This window comes from Triticum aestivum, chromosome 7B (assembly GCF_018294505.1).
Source record: "Triticum aestivum cultivar Chinese Spring chromosome 7B, IWGSC CS RefSeq v2.1, whole genome shotgun sequence".
Lineage (NCBI taxonomy): Eukaryota > Viridiplantae > Streptophyta > Magnoliopsida > Poales > Poaceae > Triticum > Triticum aestivum.
The window spans coordinates 323,926,058-323,950,230 of record NC_057813.1 but is presented as its reverse complement, the minus strand read 5'-3'; positions in this window follow the sequence as shown (position 1 = coordinate 323,950,230).

The window sequence follows — 24,173 nt, the reverse complement described above, 5'->3', positions numbered from 1 at the left end:
TACGCGAAGTTGCAGCTATGGCGAACTTCTAATCTAAACAAAACCCAAAGTCTAAACGATGCCCTAAGGGCTGTATATATGGAGGAAGAGGGGGGAATTTCGTGGCCCTTGGTGGAGGGGTCCGAAATCAACCCTATCTCTTGTTTCCCCACACATACGGACTCTAAAAATAGCCTATACTTATGTATTTCGAAATTACATGGGCCTGGCCCAATAATAAGGTGACGCAGCACCTAAAATAGCCTCGGGACGAAATTTATGAAGTGGCATCTTGTATATTTCGTCCAAGGCTTCATCCACCCATTATGGTGGCTTCAAAGTCCTGAAATCATCACTTGTAACTCCGTTCTTGTTCCCCTTGCGCATGCCATCATCTCCATGCTTGTTCTTGCTCCAATGTTCATCCTTCTCCAAGCTAGGCCCTTCATTTGTAAGCAAAACAAATGTATCCAATTTAGGCAGCATCATATTCTCATGAACATTAGAATCATTACCAAGAAACGAAAGTACCTGGTACTTTAGTTGGCGTGCACGAGCTCTAGTAATTGGTCCAGTATGTATAGCAGCAGGGGCTGTGGGTGTAACAATTGTATTGATGTCCTCATCATCCTCCCCTTCTTGAAATGAAGTCGTCCTCGACGGAAGTTCATCTTCCTCACCCAAATAAGGCTTCAAATCTGCAATGTTAAAAGTGGGACTAACCCCAAAATCTGCAGGCAGCTCAAGTTTATATGCATTATCATTTATTTTCTCTAACACCTTAAAGGGACCATCAGCACGTGGCATTAACTTTGATTTGCGCAAATCAGGAAATCTATCCTTACGCAAATGTAACCAAACAAGATCTCCAGGTGCAAACACAACATGTTTTCTACCCTTATCTCCAGCAAGTTTATATTTAGCATTCATGCGCTCAATGTTTTCCTTAGTTAACTCATGCATTTTTAAAATCAATTCAGCACGTTGTTTAGCATCAAAATTAACCTTCTCCGAAGATGGAAGAGGCAACAAATCAATAGGTGCACGAGGTAGGAAACCATACACAACTTCAAAAGGGCACATCTTAGTAGTAGAATGCAATGGACGATTATAAGCAAATTCAATATGAGGCAAGCATTCCTCCCACATTTTCTTATTATTCTTCAAAACAGCCCTAAGCATAGTAGACAACATTCTATTGACTACTTCAGTTTGTCCATCAGTTTGGGGGTGACAAGTAGTACTAAAAAGCAGTTTAGTCCCCAACTTAGCCCATAAACATCTCCAAAAGTGGCTAAGAAATTTAGTATCACGATCTGAAACAATAGTATTTGGCACACCATGCAAGCGAATAATTTCACGAAAGAACAAATCAGCAACATTAACAGCATCATCACTTTTATGACATGGTATAAAGTGTGCCATTTTCGAGAATCTATCCACGACAACAAATATGCTATCCCTCCGCTTCTTTGTTCGAGGTAAACCTAAAACAAAGTCCATAGATATATCCTCCCAAGGAACACTAGGTACAGGCAAAGGCATATATAAACCATGAGGATTGAGTCGTGACTTAGCTTTTTGACATGTAGTGCAGCGAGCAATAAAACGCTCAACATCCCGTCTCATCTTTGGCCAAAAGAAATGTGTAGCAAGTACGTCCTCCGTCTTCTTCACGCCAAAGTGTCCCATTAATCCTCCTCCATGCGCCTCCTGCAACAACAAAAGACGAACGGAGCTAGCTGGAATGCATAGCTTGTTAGCACGAAACACAAATCCATCGTTAACAACAAACTTGTTCCACATTCTTCCTTCTTTACAATTCTGCATTACATCTTTAAAATCAGCATCATGCACATATTGATCTTTGATGGTCTCCAAACCAAATATTTTGAAGTCAAGTTATGAAAGCATAGTATAGCGACGAGACAATGCATCAGCAATAACATTTTCTTTTCCCTTCTTGTGTTTAATGACATAAGGGAAAGTCTCAATGAATTCAACCCATTTAGCATGTCTACGATTCAGTTTAGCTTGACTTTTAATATGTTTCAAAGATTCATGATCAGAATGTATAACAAATTCTTTGGGCCATAAATAATGTTGCCATGTTTCTAAAGTCCTAACAAGAGCATATAATTCTTTATCATCAGTAGAATAATTCAGACTAGGCCCACTCAATTTTTCAGAAAAGTATGCAACAGGTTTGCCATCTTGTAATAACACACCTCCTAATCCAATTCCACTAGCATCACATTCAAGCTCAAAAGTCTTATTAAAATCAGGAAGTTGGAGTAAAGGAGCATGTGTCAACTTATCTTTCAATACCGTGAAGGCTTCTTCCTGTGCAGTACCCCAAAGAAAAGGCACATCTTTCTTTGTAAGCTCATTGAGAGGTGCAGCAATGGTGCTGAAATCTCTCACAAAACGCCTATAGAATCCAGCGAGGCCAAGAAAACTCCTCACTTGTGTGACCGTTTTGGGCTGCGGCCAACTCTCAATAGCTTCAATCTTGGCTTTATCAACTTCAATTCCCTGTGGAGTAACAACATAGCCAAGAAAAGATACTCGGTCGGTGCAAAAGGTGCACTTCCCAAGGTTACCAAACAAACGTGCATCACGTAGAGCAATAAAAACAGCACGTAAATGTTCCAAATGTTCTTCCAAAGATCTGCTATAAATCAATAGTCATCAAAGTAAACTACCACAAATCGTCCAATGAAAGCACGTAAAACTTCGTTCATTAATCTCATGAAAGTACTAGGTGCATTAGTTAACCCAAAAGGCATGACTAACCACTCATATAATCCAAACTTAGTTTTAAATGCTGTTTTCCATTCATCTCCCAATTTCATACGAATTTGATGGTAGCCACTACGCAAATCAACTTTGGAGAATATTGTAGAGCCACTCAATTCATCAAGCATATCATCTAGCCTAGGAATAGGATGACGATAACGAATAGTAATATTATTAATGCCTCTACAATCAACACACATACGTGATGTACCATCCTTTTTCGGATCTAGAATAATAGGAACAGCACAAGGACTAAGGGATTCGCGTATATAACCTTTGTCGAGAAGCTCTTGTACTTGACGCATAATCTCCTTCGTCTCCTCTGGATTGGTACGGTATGGTGCACGGTTTGGCAGTGAAGCACCGGGAATTAAGTCAATCTGATGCTCAATCCCTCGAATAGGCGGTAATCCCGGTGGCACGTCTTGTGGAAAAACGTCAGCGAACTCCTGCAAAATGTTAGTGACAGCAGGAGGCAAAGAGGAAGGCACGTCCTCAAATGAAAATAATGCCTCTTTGCACACAAAAGCATAGCAAACAGATTTGCTGAAATCTAGCTCATCAATATCAGATTTGGTGGCAAATAAACATGCACTTTTCAATTTAATTTCAGAAGCAACACTAGATGGTTTATTATTAGGCTTCATTTGTTGCTCAAATTCTTTTGCCACAATCTGTTTTTCACTCTTATTCTTCTCTTGTTGTGCTTTATTAGCTCTATTAATATCGTCTTTCAAAATGGAATCAGGAGTCATAGGAAGCAAAGTAATATTTTTATCCTTATGAACAAGAGTATAGTGATTGTTTCTACCATGGTGTACAGAATTTTTATCAAATTGCCATGGTCTACCAAGTAATAAGGAACATGCTTGCATAGGTACCACATCACAATCAACATAATCAGCATATGTAGAGATACTGAAATGCACACGAACAGTACGTGTTACCTTAACCTTGCCGCTGTTGTTGAACCATTGGATGTAGTAAGGATGTGGATGTGGTCTTGTGGTGAGAGAAAGCTTCTCCACCATCTCCATGCTAGCCAAGTTGTTGCAGCTCCCTCCGTCTATTATGACGCGCACAGAACGTTCCTTCACAACTCCCTTGGTATGGAACAAATTGTGCCTCTGATTTTGCTCAGCTTGTGTGACCTGCGCACTCAAAACACGTTGAGCAACTAAACATTCATACCTGTCAGCGTCTTCAGGAGCCATGTATTGCGTCTCATGATCAGAATCATCTCCACCATGTTCTTCACGTGTAATAAGAGCCAATGTCTCCTCATCATAGTCACTAGCGGACTCATATCCACCATCCGCGGTAGCAATCATCACACGCGGAGATTTGCATTCCCTCGCATAATGACCTCCTCCCTTACAACGACGACAAATAATATCACTTGTGTGCCCTGTTGATGCCATGGAAGAAGAAGAACGCTGTGCAGGACCCGCAGGTGCGCTCTTGGCAGATAATGGTGGTTGTGCCTGTTTTCTTGTATCACGGCTGGAGGTGGCACCGGATGGAGGTGCTGGTGCAGTTGAAGTAGAAAATGCACGTGGTGTCCATGATGAAGGTCGGCCTGCAGAAAAGTTAGTTCGCCCCAATGCTTGTCGATCCTGCACTTCACGTTCAGCTTTACAAGCAAGATGGAATAAACGAGTGATATTAGTATACTCCTTATAGTCTAGAATGGTCTGAATCTCTCTATTTAATCCACCCAGAAAACGTGCAAGCATAGCTTCATTCTCCTCAACAATACCACATCTAATCATGCCAGTTTGTAATTCCTGATAATATTCTTCTACAGAATTTTTTCCTTGTCTTAAACGCTGCAATTTTTGAAGCAATTCACGTTGATAATATGGTGGAACCCAACGCGTACGCATAGCAGTTTTCAAAGCATCCCAAGTAGTTGGAATAGGATATAATCTACAATGTTCAGACCACCATACACATGCAAAACTAGTGATGAGGACATCAATACAACTGTTACACCCACAGCCCCTGCTGCTATACATACTGGACCAATTACTAGAGCTCGTGCACGCCAACTAAATTACCAGGTACTTTCGTTTCTTGGTAATGATTCTAATGTTCATGAGAATATGATGCTGCCTAAATTGGATACATTTGTTTTGCTTACAAATGAAGGGCCTAGCTTGGAGAAGGATGAACATTGGAGCAAGAACAAGCATGCAGATGATGGCATGCGCAAGGGGAACAAGAACGGAGTTACAAGTGATGATTTCAGGACTTTGAAGCCACCATAATGGGTGCATGAAGCCTTGGACGAAATATACAAGATGCCACTTCATAAATTTCATCCCGAGGCTATTTTAGGTGCTGCGTCACCTTATTATTGGGCCAGGCCCATGTAATTTCGAAATACATAAGTATAGGCTATTTTTAGAGTCCGTATGTGTGGGGAAACAAGAGATAGGGTTGATTTCGGACCCCTCCACCAAGGGCCACGAAATTCCCCCCTCTTCCTCCATATATACAGCCCTTAGGGCATCGTTTAGACTTTGGGTTTTGTTTAGATTAAAAGTTCGCCATAGCTGCAACTTCGCGTACTTCGTTTGTGTTCAACGACCAGACAAAGGCGTCACAGAACCCCACCTTGATCAATAAAGCTTTCATCTTATATTCGCAATATCCAGATTGCAATCTTAGTTTCTTGCTTGTTCTTCGTTTGCTCGCAGGAAACAGACCCTCGTGGTCAGGTTGATCGTGCTCCGGCGTGGTCAATAACCTCTCGGAGTTGGTTTAGCGATTGCTAAGGCGCGACGTCCTCGCACGTTCGTAGTCGGATCGTCAAAGTCGACTTCCACCAAAGCGAAATCCACCATCTCATCGAAAGACGGGACACCTCCGCCTCTATCAATCTTACTTGGGAGTTAGAAACTGAACAACGATTTACATGTTTACAATATCCTGAGGAGAGACGAGTTGCTGCTGCCGTTTGTGCTTTCACTAGTTTTGCATGTGTATGGTGGTCTGAACATTGTAGATTATATCCTATTCCAACTACTTGGGCTGCTTTGAAAACTGCTATGCGTACGCGTTGGGTTCCACCATATTATCAACGTGAATTGCTTCAAAAATTGCAGCGTTTAAGACAAGGGAAAAATTCTGTAGAAGAATATTATCAGGAATTACAAACTGGCATGATTAGATGTGGTATTGTTGAGGAGAATGAAGCTATGCTTGCACGTTTTCTGGGTGGATTAAATAGAGAGATTCAGACCATTCTAGACTATAAGGAGTATACTAATATCACTCGTTTATTCCATCTTGCTTGTAAAGCTGAACGTGAAGTGCAGGATCGACAAGCATTGGGGCGAACTAACTTTTCTGCAGGCCGACCTTCATCATGGACACCACGTGCATCTTCTACTTCAACTGCACCAGCACCTCCATCCGGTGCCACCTCCAGCCGTGATACAAGAAAACAGGCACAACCACCATTATCTTCCAAGATCGCACCTGCGGGTCCTGCACAGCGTTCTTCTTCTTCCATGGCATCAACAGGGCACACAAGTGATATTATTTGTCGTCGTTGTAAGGGAGGAGGTCATTATGCGAGGGAATGCAAATCTCCGCGTGTGATGATTGCTACCGCGGATGGTGGATATGAGTCCGCTAGTGACTATGATGAGGAGACATTGGCTCTTATTACACATGAAGAACATGGTGGAGATGATTCTGATCATGAGACGCAATACATGGCTCCTGAAGACGCTGACAGGTATGAATGTTTAGTTGCTCAACGTGTTTTGAGTGTGCAGGTCACACAAGCTGAGCAAAATCAGAGGCACAATTTGTTCCATACCAAGGGAGTTGTGAAGGAACGTTCTGTGCGCGTCATAATAGACGGAGGGAGCTGCAACAACTTGGCTAGCATGGACATGGTGGAGAAGCTTTCTCTCACCACAAGACCACATCCACATCCTTACTACATCCAATGGTTCAACAACAGCGGCAAGGTTAAGGTAACACGTATTGTTCGTGTGCATTTTAGTATCTCTACATATGCTGATTATGTTGATTGTGATGTGGTACCTATGCAAGCATGTTCCTTATTACTTGGTAGACCATGGCAATTTGATAAAAACTCTGTACACCATGGTAGAAACAATCACTATACTCTTGTTCATAAGGATAAAAATATTACTTTGCTTCCTATGACTCCTGATTCCATTTTGAAAGATGATATTAATAGAGCTAATAAAGCAAAACAGGAGAAGAATAAGAGTGAAAATCAGATTGTGGCAAAAGAATTTGAGCAACTGATAGAGGCAAAGGTGTCCCGTCTTTCGATGAGATGGTGGATTTCGCTTTGGTGGAAGTCGACTTTGACGATCCGACTACGAACGTGCGAGGACGTCGCGCCTTAGCAATCGCTAAACCAACTCCGAGAGGTTATTGACCACGCCGGAGCACGATCAACCTGACCACGAGGGTCTGTTTCCTGCGAGCAAACGAAGAACAAGCAAGAAACTGAGATTGCAATCTGGATATTTGCGAATATAAGATGAAAGCTTTATGGATCAAGGTGGGGTTCTGTGACGCCTTTGTCTGGTCGTTGAACACAAACGAAGTACGCGAAGTTGCAGCTATGGCGAACTTTTAATCTAAACAAAACCCAAAGTCTAAACGATGCCCTAAGGGCTGTATATATGGAGGAAGAGGGGGGAATTTCGTGGCCCTTGGTGGAGGGGTCCGAAATCAACCCTATCTCTTGTTTCCCAACACATACGGACTCTAAAAATAGCCTATACTTATGTATTTCGAAATTACATGGGCCTGGCCCAATAATAAGGTGACGCAGCACCTAAAATAGCCTCGGGACGAAATTTATGAAGTGGCATCTTGTATATTTCGTCCAAGGCTTCATGCACCCATTATGGTGGCTTCAAAGTCCTGAAATCATCACTTGTAACTCCGTTATTGTTTCCCTTGCGCATGCCATCATCTCCATGCTTGTTCTTGCTCCAATGTTCATCCTTCTCCAAGCTAGGCCCTTCATTTGTAAGCAAAACAAATGTATCCAATTTAGGCAGCATCATATTCTCATGAACATTAGAATCATTACCAAGAAACGAAAGTACCTGGTAATTTAGTTGGCGTGCACGAGCTCTAGTAATTGGTCCAGTATGTATAGCAGCAGGGGCTGCGGGTGTAACAATTGTATTGATGTCCTCATCATCCTCCCCTTCTTGAAATGAAGTCGTCCTCGACGAAAGTTCATCTTCCTCACCCAAATAAGGCTTCAAATCTGCAATGTTAAAAGTGGGACTAACCCCAAAATCTGCAGGCAGCTCAAGTTTATATGCATTATCATTTATTTTCTCTAACACCTTAAAGGGACCGTCAGCACGTGGCATTAACTTTGATTTGCGCAAATCAGGAAATCTATCCTTACGCAAATGTAACCAAACAAGATCTCCAGGTGCAAACACAACATGTTTTCTACCCTTATCTCCAGCAAGTTTATATTTAGCATTCATGCGCTCAATGTTTTCCTTAGTTAACTCATGCATTTTTAAAATCAATTCAGCACGTTGTTTAGCATCAAAATTAACCTTCTCCGAAGATGGAAGAGGCAACAAATCAATAGGTGCACGAGGTAGGAAACCATACACAACTTCAAAAGGGCACATCTTAGTAGTAGAATGCAATGAACGATTATAAGCAAATTCAATATGAGGCAAGCATTCCTCCCACATTTTCTTATTATTCTTCAAAACAGCCCTAAGCATAGTAGACAACGTTCTATTGACTACTTCAGTTTGTCCATCAGTTTGGGGGTGACAAGTAGTACTAAAAAGCAGTTTAGTCCCCAACTTAGCCCATAAACATCTCCAAAAGTGGCTAAGAAATTTAGTACCACGATCTGAAACAATAGTATTTGGCACACCATGCAAGCGAATAATTTCACGAAAGAACAAATCAGCAACATTAACAGCATCATCGCTTTTATGACATGGTATAATGATAGGGGAAAAGGTGTCCCGTCTTTCGATGAGATGGTGGATTTCGCTTTGGTGGAAGTCGACTTTGACGATCCGACTACGAACGTGCGAGGACGTCGCGCCTTAGCAATCGCTAAACCAACTCCGAGAGGTTATTGACCACGCCGGAGCACGATCAACCTGACCACGAGGGTCTGTTTCCTGCGAGCAAACGAAGAACAAGCAAGAAACTAAGATTGCAATCTGGATATTGCGAATATAAGATGAAAGCTTTATTGATCAAGGTGGGGTTCTGTGACGCCTTTGTCTGGTCGTTGAACACAAACGAAGTACGCGAAGTTGCAGCAATGGCGAACTTTTAATCTAAACAAAACCCAAAGTCTAAACGATGCCCTAAGGGCTGTATATATGGAGGAAGAGGGGGGAATTTCGTGGCCCTTGGTGGAGGGGTCCGAAATCAACCCTATCTCTTGTTTCCCCACACATACGGACTCTAAAAATAGCCTATACTTATGTATTTCGAAATTACATGGGCCTGGCCCAATAATAAGGTGACGCAGCACCTAAAATAGCCTCGGGACGAAATTTATGAAGTGGCATCTTGTATATTTCGTCCAAGGCTTCATCCACCCATTATGGTGGCTTCAAAGTCCTGAAATCATCACTTGTAACTCCGTTCTTGTTCCCCTTGCGCATGCCATCATCTCCATGCTTGTTCTTGCTCCAATGTTCATCCTTCTCCAAGCTAGGCCCTTCATTTGTAAGCAAAACAAATGTATCCAATTTAGGCAGCATCATATTCTCATGAACATTAGAATCATTACCAAGAAACGAAAGTACCTGGTAATTTAGTTGGCGTGCACGAGCTCTAGTAATTGGTCCAGTATGTATAGCAGCAGGGGCTGTGGGTGTAACAATTGTATTGATGTCCTCATCATTATAGGTCCGAAGAAATCATGTTCCAAGTGGCCCTGTTCAGCAGCAGATACCACGCCCTTTTACGGAGGGACGCATTCACAAGCTTTCAAGCTATACCCAATTACGAGTACATGAAGCTCAAAACGCCCGGACCCAATGGAATCATCACTCTAGCAAGTGATCCAGACGTCACACTCCACGCCGAAAATAAAACTGCCGCACTAGCCCTGGAAGCATTATCCGAAGCCCTAGCGGCCGAAGAACTAACAACGCTGCACGTCACAGTGGATAGAGACGACGTGATACTCGACAAACAACCCAAATCCACCTCATTCAAGCCCGCGGACGAGATAGAAAATTCCAGGTCCATCCAACGGACCCCACAAAGACAGCTTCTATCGGGACACAGTTGAGCCCCACAATGGACGCCGCACTGCAAGACTTCCTACGCGAGAATTGGGACGTTTTGCGTGGCATCCTTCAGACATGCCGGGCATCCCACGCAGGCTGGCCGAACACAGCCTCAATATACTGGAAGGATACAAGCCAGTCAAACAAGCTCTTAGGCGCTTCTCAGAGCCTAAACGGCAAGCCATGGGAGAAGAGCTAGCCAAGCTACTTGAGGCCGGATTCATCAGAGATATAAAACATCTGGATTGGCTGGCAAATCTCGTAATGGTACCAAAGAAGGACAAATTCTGGCGCCTATGTGTCAATTTCAAAGACCTCAATAAGGCCTGCCCCAAGGATACCTTCCCCCTCCCTCGCATTGACCAAATCATCGACGCCACCGCAAGACACGTTTCACTATGTTTCCTCGACGCATACTCCGGATACCATCAAATAAAGATGGCGGAATCTGACCAAGCCGCAACGGCCTTCATAACACCGTATGGCCCCTTCTGTTTCAACACTATGCCTTTCGGGCTCAAAAATGCCGGCGCAACCTATCAACGTATGATTCAGACATGCCTGGAGAAGCAAATCGGCAAAACAGTGGAGGCATACGTGGACGACATGGTCATAAAAACAAGACACGTCGAAACTTTAATAGATGACTTGAGACTCACGTTCGACAACCTCCGACCATACGACGTCAAGCTCAACCCAGAAAAATGTGTTTTCGGCGTACCCTCCGGGAAGTTGCTCGGCTTCATTGTTTCCAATAGAGGAATCGAAGCAAACCTGGCAAAAATCCGAGCTTTGTCGCAGTTGGCTATCCCAACAGACCTCAAGCATATCTAGAAACTAACTGGATGTGTGGCTGCCTTAAGCTGATTTATCTCCCGATTAGGAGAAAAGGCACTACCTCTTTACCGCTTTCTTCGACGCACCGAACACTTCGAGTGGACGGATGCGACCATGACTGGAATGGATGAAATAAAGACCCTATTAGCCAGCAATCCAGTCCTGACCGCGCCAAATACTGGCGAACCTATGCTATTATACATAGCTGCAACACATCAGGTTGTAAGCGCAGTGCTCGTCTCGAATGAGAAGCAGACAGATACAAGTTCCCGCTCCAAAAGCCGGTATATTACGTGGCCACTGTCCTCACTCCATGCAAATCCCGATACCCACACTATCAAAAGATAGCATACGCGGTCTTCATGGCATCCCGGAAGCTACGATACTACTTTCAAGAGTGTTCGATTACGGTGGCCTCCGAAATACCACTCAACGACATAATAAACAACCGCGACGCCATGGGACGGATTGCTAAAGGGGCTATCGAGCTCCTTCCGTTCGACATAACATACAAACCATGGCGGGCCATTAAGTCGCAAGTACTGGCTGACTTTGTCGCCGAATGGACAGAAGCCGAACTCCCTAAAGAGTACGGTGCGTACTCCAGTTGGATCATGCACTTCAACGGCTCTAAAATGCTGGCCGGATTGGGAGCGAGTGTAGTCCTGACATCCCCCACCGGAGACACGGTCCAATACGTACTCCAAATATTATACATAGACTCCAACAACACAGCCGAATACGAGGCTCTGTTGCATGGTCTTCGGATGGTAGTCTCTATGGGCATTCAACGCCTAGAAGTGCGCGGGGACTCGAACCTCGCAATATCACAAATAAATGGAGATTTCGATGCCAAGGATCCGAAAATGGCGGCCAACCGTAATGTTGTCCTCAAAATGTCAGCTCGGTTCGAGGGGCTCGAATTCCATCATGTGGCACGAGAATACAATCAAACGGCGGATATCCTCGCCCGCATCTGCGCTAAACGTGACCCCGTCCCACCTAATATATTCTTGGAAAGGCTGTTCAAGCCATCCGTGGTATGGGAAGGGAGTCCGGCAACACCAGTCCGGCTCCGAATACAACCCCAGATTCCGAACCATCTGACGTAATCAGGGGCTCCGCCACCGAAATAACACCTTCGTCCCACGAAATCATGGCTGGCATCGCCTCGTGGACCGAACCCTTCTTGGCCTACCTAAATAGGCAAGAGCTCCCCGAGGACCAAAATGAAGCACGTTGTATTGTGCGGCGTTCCAAGGCCTACAAAGTCCATGAGGGAGAGCTCTATAAGAAAAGTGCCACCGGAGTGCTCCAAAGATGCATCTCCGAAGAGGAAGGGCGGCAGCTCTTGGCTGAAATCCATGCCGGACTCGAGGGCACCACGCTGCGGCTCGGGCACTTGTCAGCAAAGCCTTCCGTACAGGTTTTTATTGGTCGATAGCCCGGGCAGATGCACAGGACCTTGTCCAACATTGCGTCGGTTGCCAGCTCTTCGCCAATCAGAGCCATATGCCACCTACCGCTCTCCAAACAATCCCCATAACTTGGCCCTTCGTGGTCTGTGATAGAGGCGGGGGTGTCCCGATCTTTCGATGAGATGATAACTATCGATTTGGTGGAGACGACTTTGACGATCCGACTACAAACGTGCACGACGTTGCGCCTTAGCAATCGCTAAACCAACTCCGAGAGGTTATTGACCACGCTGGAGCACGATCAACCTGACCATGAAGGTCTATTCCTGCAAGCAATCGAAGAACGAGCAAGAATATGATAAAGCAATCTGAATATTGCGAATATATATGAAGTAGGCGGGGATCCGTAAGCGGTCTTGGTCTGGTCGTTGGACACAAACGAAGTACACGAAGTTGCAATGGCTAACTTTTAACTAAACAAATCCCAAGGAAAAGCTACTAGATGGATCTACTTATATAGGAGCAAGGGGTGGCGGCCAAGGAGGTGGGAGGACGTCCCAAGGCAGCCTAAAACTAAATCTAGGTCGTACAAGGCCAATGGGCCCAAGTGGAGGTGATGTAACACCTTTGGACTTGTAGTTTGACTCGGATTCTGCTGCAGCATCAGATTGTTTCGTCCACAACTCAACGCTCCGGACGAATTTGAAGGTGATTCCAATTGGGTTGGAAAGTGCACGAAATCTAGTTTCCAACAAAAAAAGAATCACCCAATTCGGAGTCCGTATGAAAAACTTGTGTGCGTTTTGAATCAGGTGTGTCTGTGCAGTCCGAATCTGAAACCAGAACGTGAGAGACTTGGACTCTATCTTCTCTTGGGCCAAAAGTGACGTGAGAGAACTTTTTGGACAGCAAATAAACATCTCTTTCTTCCTGATCTTCATATGTGGATTGTACAAATGTCCCATACACCTGCAATTAGACAAAACACAAAAGTGTGAAGTATTTTTGTTCTGGATAACATAAATAGATTATTGAATAGTTTGCACTAGAAATCACCTGACAAATATGCATATATGCAATATTTTTGGTCATATCCAAGGTAGTCATGTCCTCGTCATCCTCCCCTTCTTGAAAATAAAGCCGTCCTCGGCGTTGCTTAATCTGAAATGTGGCTAACAAAAGAGACAAGGTGTACATGTTGTATATGTATATGTCATCCATTTTTACTTCCCTTGATTTTTGCATATATGACACATGAATAGATGAGTAACTTGCATAGTTCATAAAATCTAAAGCCAAAAAATTAGCACAAGAAGTAGAAGGCATGAAAATATTGCAACTCAGTTTGCACATATAAGTGAAGCTCTTATTCATTTCAAAAGATTGACAATGTTCATCATTAAACCATCCCAACATTGGTGAATAAACCTTACTTGCATCAAATTTACATGCTACAACATGCTTAAATAAGCAAACATGCAATAAGTCATTCAACACAGAATCATCACCAAAATTACAGGTTATATCAAAATGATTAAACATTGGTTCTTTTGCATCAATAGTTAATTCAATGGGTGCACTCAAAATTGTTGGTATTTCAGTTGTTTGATCACATGGCAAAGTCAAATTATCAACGTAGTCCTCTAAAATAGGTGGTGTGATCAAAGTAGTGGGTAGCTCATCAGATGGTGCATTCAAATTGACAAGGCATTCATCATTCTCATGTAGAGATGGAAGATCAGTACCTTTGTCATTACCTCTTATGATCAACTCAGATGATGTAGCCACTCTCGGGGGCGATGTGTCACATGGTGGAGGTGATGTAGTCCTGACAACAACGGATGTGGTTGTCATAGTATGCCTAGTAGTTGAAGGAACAATCATATCAACTCTTGGAATGTGCACCGTGCGCTTGTTCTCCTCGTGGCCAACACGTCGTTTTATTTCCTGTTCAGCTTTGCAAGCAAGATGATAGAGGCGGGGGTGTCCCGATCTTTCGATGAGATGATAACTATCGATTTGGTGGAGACGACTTTGACGATCCGACTACAAACGTGCACGACGTTGCGCCTTAGCAATCGCTAAACCAATCTCCTGAGGTTACTGACGATGCCGGAAGCACGGTCAGCCTGACCACGAAGGTCTATTCCTGCAAGCAATCGAAGAACGAGCAAGAATATGATAAAGCAATCTGAATATTGCAAATATATATAAGGTATTGATAATGGTGGGGATCCGTAAGCGGTCTTGGTCTGGTCGTTGGACACAAACGAAGTACACGAAGTTGCAATGGCTAACTTTTAACTAAACAAATCCCCCGGAAAAGCTACTAGATGGATCTACTTATATAGGAGCAAGGGGTGGCGGCCAAGGAGGTGGGAGGACGTCCCAAGGCAGCCTAAAACTAAATCTAGGTCGTACAAGGCCAATGGGCCCAAGTGGAGGTGATGTAACACCTTTGGACTTGTAGTTTGACTCGGATTCTGCTGCAGCATCAGATTGTTTCGTCCACAACTCAAAGCTCCGGACGAATTTGAAGGTGATTCCAATTGGGTTGGAAAGTGCACGAAATCTAGTTTCCAACAAAAAAAATCACCCAATTCGGAGTCCGTATGAAAAACTTGTGTGCGTTTTGAGTCAGATGTGTCTGTGCAGTCCGAATCTGAATCCAGAACGTGAGAGACTTGGAATCTATCTTCTCTTGGGCCAAAAGTGACGTGAGAGAACTTTTTGGACAGCAAATAAACATCTCTTTCTTCCTTATCTTCATATGTGGATTGTACAAATGTCCCATACACCTGCAATTAGACAAAACACAAAAGTGTGTGAAGTATTTTTGTTCTGGATAACATAAATAGATTATTGAATAGTTTGCACTAGAAATCACCTGACAAATATGCATATATGCAATATTTTTGGTCATATCCAAGGTAGTCATGTCCTCATCATCCTCCCCTTCTTGAAAATAAAGCCGTCCTCGGCGTTGCTTAATCTAAAATGTGGCTAACAAAAGAGACAAGGTGTACATGTTGTATATGTATATGTCATCCATTTTTACTTCCCTTGATTTTTGCATATATGACACATGAATAGATGAGTAACTTGCATAGTTCATAAAATCTAAAGCCAAAAAATTAGCACAAGAAGTAGAAGGCATGAAAATATTGCAACTCAGTTTGCACATATAAATGAAGCTCTTATTCATTTCAAAAGATTGACAATGTTCATCATTAAACCATCCCAACATTGGTGAATAAACCTTACTTGCATCAAATTTACATGCTACAACATGCTTAAATAAGCAAACATGCAATAAGTCATTCAACACAGAATCATCACCAAGATTACAGGTCATATCAAAATGATTAAACATTGGTTCTTTTGCATCAATAGTTAATTCAATGGGTGCACTCAAAATTGTTGGTATTTCAGTTGTTTGATCACATGGCAAAGTCAAATTATCAACGTAGTCCTCTAAAATAGGTGGTGTGATCAAAGTAGTGGGTAGCTCATCAGATGGTGCATTCAAATTGACAAGGCATTCATCATTCTCATGTAGAGATGGAAGATCAGTACCTTTGTCATTGCCTCTTATGATCAACTCAGATGATGTAGCCACTCTCGGGGGCGATGTGTCACATGGTGGAGGTGATGTAGTCCTGACAACAACGGATGTGGTTGTCATAGTATGCCTAGTAGTTGAAGGAACAATCATATCAACTCTTGGAATGTGCACCGTGCGCTTGTTCTCCTCGTGGCCAACACGTCGTTTTATTTCCTGTTCAGCTTTGCAAGCAAGATGAAACAAATGGTCCATAGGATAACACTCTTCATGAATTAGTATCTCTTGAATATCACGGTTTAATCCTCCCCAAAATCTATCCATAAAATCATCTTCACTTTCTTCTAAAGAGGAATGCAACAAGGTAGTTTGTAAATCATCATAATATTTTGTTACAGTTTCACTACCTTGTTTTAAGTGTTGCAACTTCTTAATCATGTCACGAGTATAATAAGCAGGGACGAAAGTATGTCGCATGGCAAGTTTCAAATCATCCCAAGTAGTTGGTATATAATCAGGGTGTAACCGACAATATTCACTCCACCAAACCAAAGCATAACCAGTGAAAGAACCAACTGCAACCTTAACCTTTTTATGTTCATCGAAATTATGGGAAGCAAATATATTTTTTATGTCGAACTCCCATTCAATATATAAAGCAGGTTTAAAACGGCCATTAAATGGTGGTATAGATACATTAACCTGATCATGTGCATTTGGATGTTTGTGCACCTCTCGTGACGGTTGTGGTATTTGCAAAGGTGGTGGCACGTCTCCCGCGATCGACGAAGCCCATGAATTGACTCTGGATCCTGTCATGATTAGTAGAACAAGAAACAAAACCCAAAAATAATGTTCCTATAACTACTAGGATGTGGTGGTAAAACGCTCACAGTAAAGGAAATATCAATGTCTTACACGTTCTTACCATGCAGCAGGCGGTGATCGGCAACCAGCGGTGTCAAGTAACTCCGAATATTGAGTAAAGCGCTTGCCAGGGGAGCGTACGTATACACGGTGTAGAAATATGTGGAGCTGGGTTGGCTATATATGGTAGCAAAAGATTAGCAATAATCAATTCAAAGATGCAATGTTGAATAAACGCTCAACGACGGGACTGTGCTGGTCCTAGGCTAGAACGAACTAGAGACGCGAGCCTAGAACACTAATGAGGTCACGTCGTAGCACAACCAGCATCAATGAAGGATACAAAGTAGCTCTGGACAGCAAGATATAAGTGAAGATCACAACGGCAGTAAAGATAATGATGTGAAACAATAGCCAAGCTGTTTTACTGAACAATGCACAAAATAGATTCCAATCTGAATTCAGGTACGAGATTGATTCTAGATAGATCCAATTTTTTTTCTTTTTCTTCTCCCTCTTTTTCTTTTTTTTTCTTTCCTTTTTTCTCTTTTTTTTTTCTTTATCTTCTTTTTCTCCCTCTTTCCAAGACAAACTAGATAAGATGCAGATTCGATCAGGCGAAGATGTGAGTGACCTCAACTATGATATGATAATGAACGGTGGGTAGCACGTGGAGGAAATTGATGGTTGGGTGGTGGACAGCGGAAGGGATAACGATGCAGCGGCGACGTGACTAATGTGAACAGAACTCGAAACTCTAAATGACCTAGACACTAAGACCAGCAACTCGACACGATGATGCAACCGATAATTCAACTATGCAAGCAGTGAAAAGAAAATTGCAAAGGCTCAGACTGGCTTGGACCAAGGATGAATAGATCTAACTCTTTTTTGTGGCTTTTTCTTGGACAATAGGTAAGAAAATAAATCTAATCTAGGAAAACTGGAAATTCTCACCGAGCAACCTGAAAACTGATACCACTTGATAGAGGCGAGGGTCCCGATCTTTCGATGAGATGATGGATATCGCTTTGGTGGAAGTCGACTTTGACGATCCGACTATGAACGTGCGAGGACGTCGCGCCTTCGCAATCGCTAAACCAACTCCGAGAGGTTATTGACCACGCCGAAGCACAATCAACCTGACCACGAAGGTCTATTCCTGCAAGCAATCGAAGAACAAGCAAGAATATGATAAAGCAATCTGAATATTGCGAATATAGATGAAGTATTGATAAAGGTGGGGATCCGTAAGCGGTCTTGGTCTGGTCGTTGGACACAAACAAAGTACACAAAGTTGCAATGGCTAACTTTTAACTAAACAAATCCCAAGGAAAAGCTACTAGATGGATCTACTTATATAGGAGCAAGGAGTGGCGGCCAAGGAGGTGGGAGGACGTCCCAAGGCAGCCTAAAACTAAATCTAGGTCGTACAAGGCCAATGGGCCCAAGTGGAAGTGATGTAACACCTTTGGACTTGCAGTTTGACTCGGATTCTGCTGCAGCATCAGATTGTTTCGTCCACAACTCAACGCTCCGGACGAATTTGGAGGTGATTCCAATTGGGTTGGAAAGTGCACGAAATCTAGTTTCCAACAAAAAAAGAATAACCCAATTCGGAGTCCGTATGAAAAACTTGTGTGCGTTTTGAGTCAGGTATGTCTGTGCAGTCCGAATCTGAATCCAGAACGTGAGAGACTTGGACTCTATCTTCTCTTGGGCCAAAAGTGACGTGAGAGAACTTTTTGGACAGCAAATAAACACCTCTTTCTTCCTTATCTTCATATGTGGATTGTACAAATGTTCCATACACCTGCAATTAGACAAAACACAAAAGTGTGTGAAGTATTTTTGTTCTGGATAACATAAATAGATTATTGAATAGTTTGCACTAGAAATCACCTGACAAATATGCATATATGCAATATTTGTGGTCATATCCAAGGTAGTCATGTCCTCATCATCCTCCCCTTCTTGAAAATAAAGCCGTCCTCGGTGTTGCTTAATCTGAAATGTGGCTAACAAAAGAGACAAGGTGTACATGTTGTATATGTATATGTCATCCATTTTTACTTCCCTTGATTTTTGCATATATGACACATGAATAGATGAGTAACTTGCATAGTTCATAAAATCTAAAGCCAAAAAATTAGCACAAGAAGTAGAAGGCATGAAAATATTGCAACTCAGTTTGCACATATAAGTGAAGCTCTTATTCATTTCAAAAGATTGACAATGTTCATCATTAAACCATCCCAACATTGGTGAATAAACCTTACTTGCATCAAATTTACATGCTACAACATGCTTAAATAAGCAAACATGCAATAAGTCATTCAACACAGAATCATCACCAAGATTAGAGGTCATATCAAAATGATTAAACATTGGTTCTTTTGCATCAATAGTTAATTCAATGGGTGCACTTAAAATTGTTGGTATTTCAGTTGTTTGATCACATGGCAAAGTCAAATTATCAACGTAGTCCTCTAAAATAGGTGGTGTGATCAAAGTAGTGGGTAGCTCATCAGATGGTGCATTCAAATTGACAAGGCATTCATCATTCTCATGTAGAGATGGAAGATCAGTACCTTTGTCGTTACCTCTTATGATCAACTCAGATGATGTAGCCACTCTCGGGGGCGATGTGTCACATGGTGGAGGTGATGTAGTCCTGACAACAACGGATGTGGTTGTCATAGTATGCCTAGTAGTTGAAGGAACAATCATATCAACTCTTGGAATGTGCACCGTGCGCTTGTTCTCCTCGTGGCCAACACGTCGTTTTATTTCCTGTTTAGCTTTGCAAGCAAGATGAAACAAATGGTCCATAGGATAACACTCTTCATGAATTAGTATCTCTTGAATATCACGGTTTAATCCTCCCCAAAATCTATCCATAAAATCATCTTCACTTTCTTCTAAAGAGGAATGCAACAAGGTAGTTTGTAAATCATCATAATATTTTGTTACAGTTTCACTACCTTGTTTTAAGTGTTGCAACTTCTTAATCATGTCACGAGTATAATAAGCAGGGACGAAAGTATGTCGCATGGCAAGTTTCAAATCATCCCAAGTAGTTGGTATATAATCAGGGTGTAACCGACAATATTCACTCCACCAAACCAAAGCATAACCGGTGAAAGAACCAACTGCAACCTTAACCTTTTTATGTTCATCGAAATTATGGGAAGCAAATATATTTTTTATGTCGAACTCCCATTCAATATATAAAGCAGGTTTAAAACGGCCATTAAATGGTGGTATAGATACATTAACCTGATCATGTGCATTTGGATGTTTGTGCACCTCTCGTGACGGTTGTGGTATTTGCAAAGGTGGTGGCACGTCTCCCGCGATCGACGAAGCCCATGAATTGACTCTGGATCCTGTCATGATTAGTAGAACAAGAAACAAAACCCAAAAATAATGTTCCTATAACTACTAGGATGTGGTGGTAAAACGCTCACAGTAAAGGAAATATCAATGTCTTACACGTTCTTACCATGCAGCAGGCGGTGATCGGCAACCAGCGGTGTCAAGTAACTCCGAATATTGAGTAAAGCGCTTGCCAGGGGAGCGTACGTATACACGGTGTAGAAATATGTGGAGCTGGGTTGGCTATATATGGTAGCAAAAGATTAGCAATAATCAATTCAAAGATGCAATGTTGAATAAACGCTCAACGACGGTACTGTGCTGGTCCTAGGCTAGACCGAACTAGAGACGCGAGCCTAGAACACTAATGAGGTCACGTCGTAGCACAACCAGCATCAATGAAGGATACAAAGTAGCTCTGGACAGCAAGATATAAGTGAAGATCACAACGGCAGTAAAGATAATGATGTGAAACAATAGCCAAGCTGTTTTACTGAACAGTGCACAAAATAGATTCCAATCCGAATTCAGGTACGAGATTGATTCTAGATAGATCCAATTTTTTTTCTTTTTCTTCTCCCTCTTTTTCTTTTTTTTTCTTTCCTTTTTTCTCTTTTTTTTTATCTTCTTTTTCTCCCTCTTTCCAAGACAAACTAGATAAGATGCAGATTCGATCAGGCGAAGATGTGAGTGACCTCAACTATGATATGACAATGAACGGTGGGTAGCACGTGGAGGAAATTGATGGATGGGTGGTGGACAGCGGAAGGGATAACGATGCAGCGGCGACGTGACTAATGTGAACAGAACTCGAAACTCTAAACGACCTAGACACTAAGACCAGCAACTCGACACGATGATGCAACCGATAATTCAACTATGCAAGCAGTGAAAAGAAAATTGCAAAGGCTCAGACTGGCTTGGACCAAGGATGAATAGATCTAACTCTTTTTTGTGGCTTTTTCTTGGACAATAGGTAAGAAAATAAATCTAATCTAGGAAAACTGGAAATTCTCACCGAGCAACCTGAAAACTGATACCACTTTGGTGGAAGTCGACTTTGACGATTCGACTATGAACGTGCGAGGACGTCGCGCCTTCGCAATCGCTAAACCAACTCCGAGAGGTTATTGACCACGCCGAAGCACAATCAACCTGACCACGAAGGTCTATTCCTGCAAGCAATCGAAGAACAAGCAAGAATATGATAAAGCAATCTGAATATTGCGAATATAGATGAAGTATTGATAAAGGTGGGGATCCGTAAGCGGTCTTGGTCTGGTCGTTGGACACAAACAAAGTACACAAAGTTGCAATGGCTAACTTTTAACTAAACAAATCCCAAGGAAAAGCTACTAGATGGATCTACTTATATAGGAGCAAGGAGTGGCGGCCAAGGAGGTGGGAGGACGTCCCAAGGCAGCCTAAAACTAAATCTAGGTCGTACAAGGCCAATGGGCCCAAGTGGAAGTGATGTAACACCTTTGGACTTGCAGTTTGACTCGGATTCTGCTGCAGCATCAGATTGTTTCGTCCACAACTCAACGCTCCGGACGAATTTGGAGGTGATTCCAATTGGGTTGGAAAGTGCACGAAATCTAGTTTCCAACAAAAAAAGAATAACCCAATTCGGAGTCCGTATGAAAAACTTGTGTGCGTTTTGAGTCAGGTATGTCTGTGCAGTCCGAATCTAAATCCAGAACGTGAGAGACTTGGACTCTATCTTCTCTTGGGCCAAAAGTGATGTGAGAGAACTTTTTGGACAGCAAATAAACACCTCTTTCTTCCTTATCTTCATATGTGGATTGTACAAATGTTCCATACACCTGCAATTAGACAAAACACAAAAGTGTGTGAAGTATTTTTGTTCTGGATAACATAAATAGATTATTGAATAGTTTGCACTAGAAATCACCTGACAAATATGCATATATGCAATATTTGTGGTCATATCCAAGGTAGTCATGTCCTCATCATCCTCCCCTTCTTGAAAATAAAGCCGTCCTCGGTGTTGCTTAATCTGAAATGTGGCTAACAAAAGAGACAAGGTGTACATCTTGTATATGTATATGTCATCCATTTTTACTTCCCTTGATTTTTGCATATATGACACATGAATAGATGAGTAACTTGCATAGTTCATAAAATCTAAAGCCAAAAAATTAGCACAAGAAGTAGAAGGCATGAAAATATTGCAACTCAGTTTGCACATATAAGTGAAGCTCTTATTCATTTCAAAAGATTGACAATGTTCATCATTAAACCATCCCAACATTGGTGAATAAACCTTACTTGCATCAAATTTACATGCTACAACATGCTTAAATAAGCAAACATGCAATAAGTCATTCAACACAGAATCATCACCAAGATTAGAGGTCATATCAAAATGATTAAACATTGGTTCTTTTGCATCAATAGTTAATTCAATGGGTGCACTCAAAATTGTTGGTATTTCAGTTGTTTGATCACATGGCAAAGTCAAATTATCAACGTAGTACTCTAAAATAGGTGGTGTGATCAAAGTAGTGGGTAGCTCATCAGATGGTGCATTCAAATTGACAAGGCATTCATCATTCTCATGTAGAGATGGAAGATCAGTACCTTTGTCATTACCTCTTATGATCAACTCAGATGATGTAGCCACTCTCGGGGGCGATGTGTCACATGGTGGAGGTGATGTAGTCCTGACAACAACGGATGTGGTTGTCATAGTATGCCTAGTAGTTGAAGGAACAATCATATCAACTCTTGGAATGTGCACCGTGCGCTTGTTCTCCTCGTGGCCAACACGTCGTTTTATTTCCTGTTCAGCTTTGCAAGCAAGATGAAACAAATGGTCCATAGGATAACACTCTTCATGAATTAGTATCTCTTGAATATCACGGTTTAATCCTCCCCAAAATCTATCCATAAAATCATCTTCACTTTCTTCTAAAGAGTAATGCAACAAGGTAGTTTGTAAATCATCATAATATTTTGTTACAGTTTCACTACCTTGTTTTAAGTGTTGCAACTTCTTAATCATGTCACGAGTATAATAAGCAGGGACGAAAGTATGTCGCATGGCAAGTTTCAAATCATCCCAAGTAGTAGGTATATAATCAGGGTGTAACCGACAATATTCACTCCACCAAACCAAAGCATAACCAGTGAAAGAACCAACCGCAACCTTAACCTTTTTATGTTCATCGAAATTATGGGAAGCAAATATATTTTTTATGTCGAACTCCCATTCAATATATAAAGCAGGTTTAAAACGGCCATTAAATGGTGGTATAGATACACTAACCTGATCATGTGCATTTGGATGTTTGTGCACCTTTCGTGACGGTTGTGGTATTTGCAAAGGTGGTGGCACGTCTCCCGCGATCGACAAAGCCCATGAATTGACTCTGGATCCTGTCATGATTAGTAGAACAAGAAACAAAACCCAAAAATAATGTTCATATAACTACTAGGATGTGGTGGTAAAACGCTCACAGTAAAGCAAATATCAATGTCTTACAAGTTCTTACCATGCAGCAGGCGGTGATCGGCAACCAGCGGTGTCAAGTAACTCCGAATATTGAGTAAAGCGATTGCCAGGGGAGCGTACGTATACACGGTGTAGAAATATGTGGAGCTGGGTTGGCTATATATGGTGGCAAAAGATTAGCAATAATCAATTCAAAGATGCAATGTTGAATAAACGCTCAACGACGGTACTGTGCTGGTCCTAGGCTAGACCGTACTAGAGACGCGAGCCTAGAACACTAATGAGGTCACGGCGTAGCACAACTAGCATCAATGAAGGATACTAAGTAGCTCTTGACAGCAAGATATAAGTGAAGATCACAACAGCAGTGAAGATAATGGGGTGAAACAACAGCCAAGCAGGATATATCAACAACTTTGTCTCCAACTTTCCTCTGAAAAAGTTTGTGCCGATTTTTTGTTTTTTTTTCTTCTCTCTCTTTTTTTTCCTCACACTTTTTTTTCTTTCTCTCCTTTTTTTTCTCTGACTTTTTTTTCCTTTTTTTTCTCTCG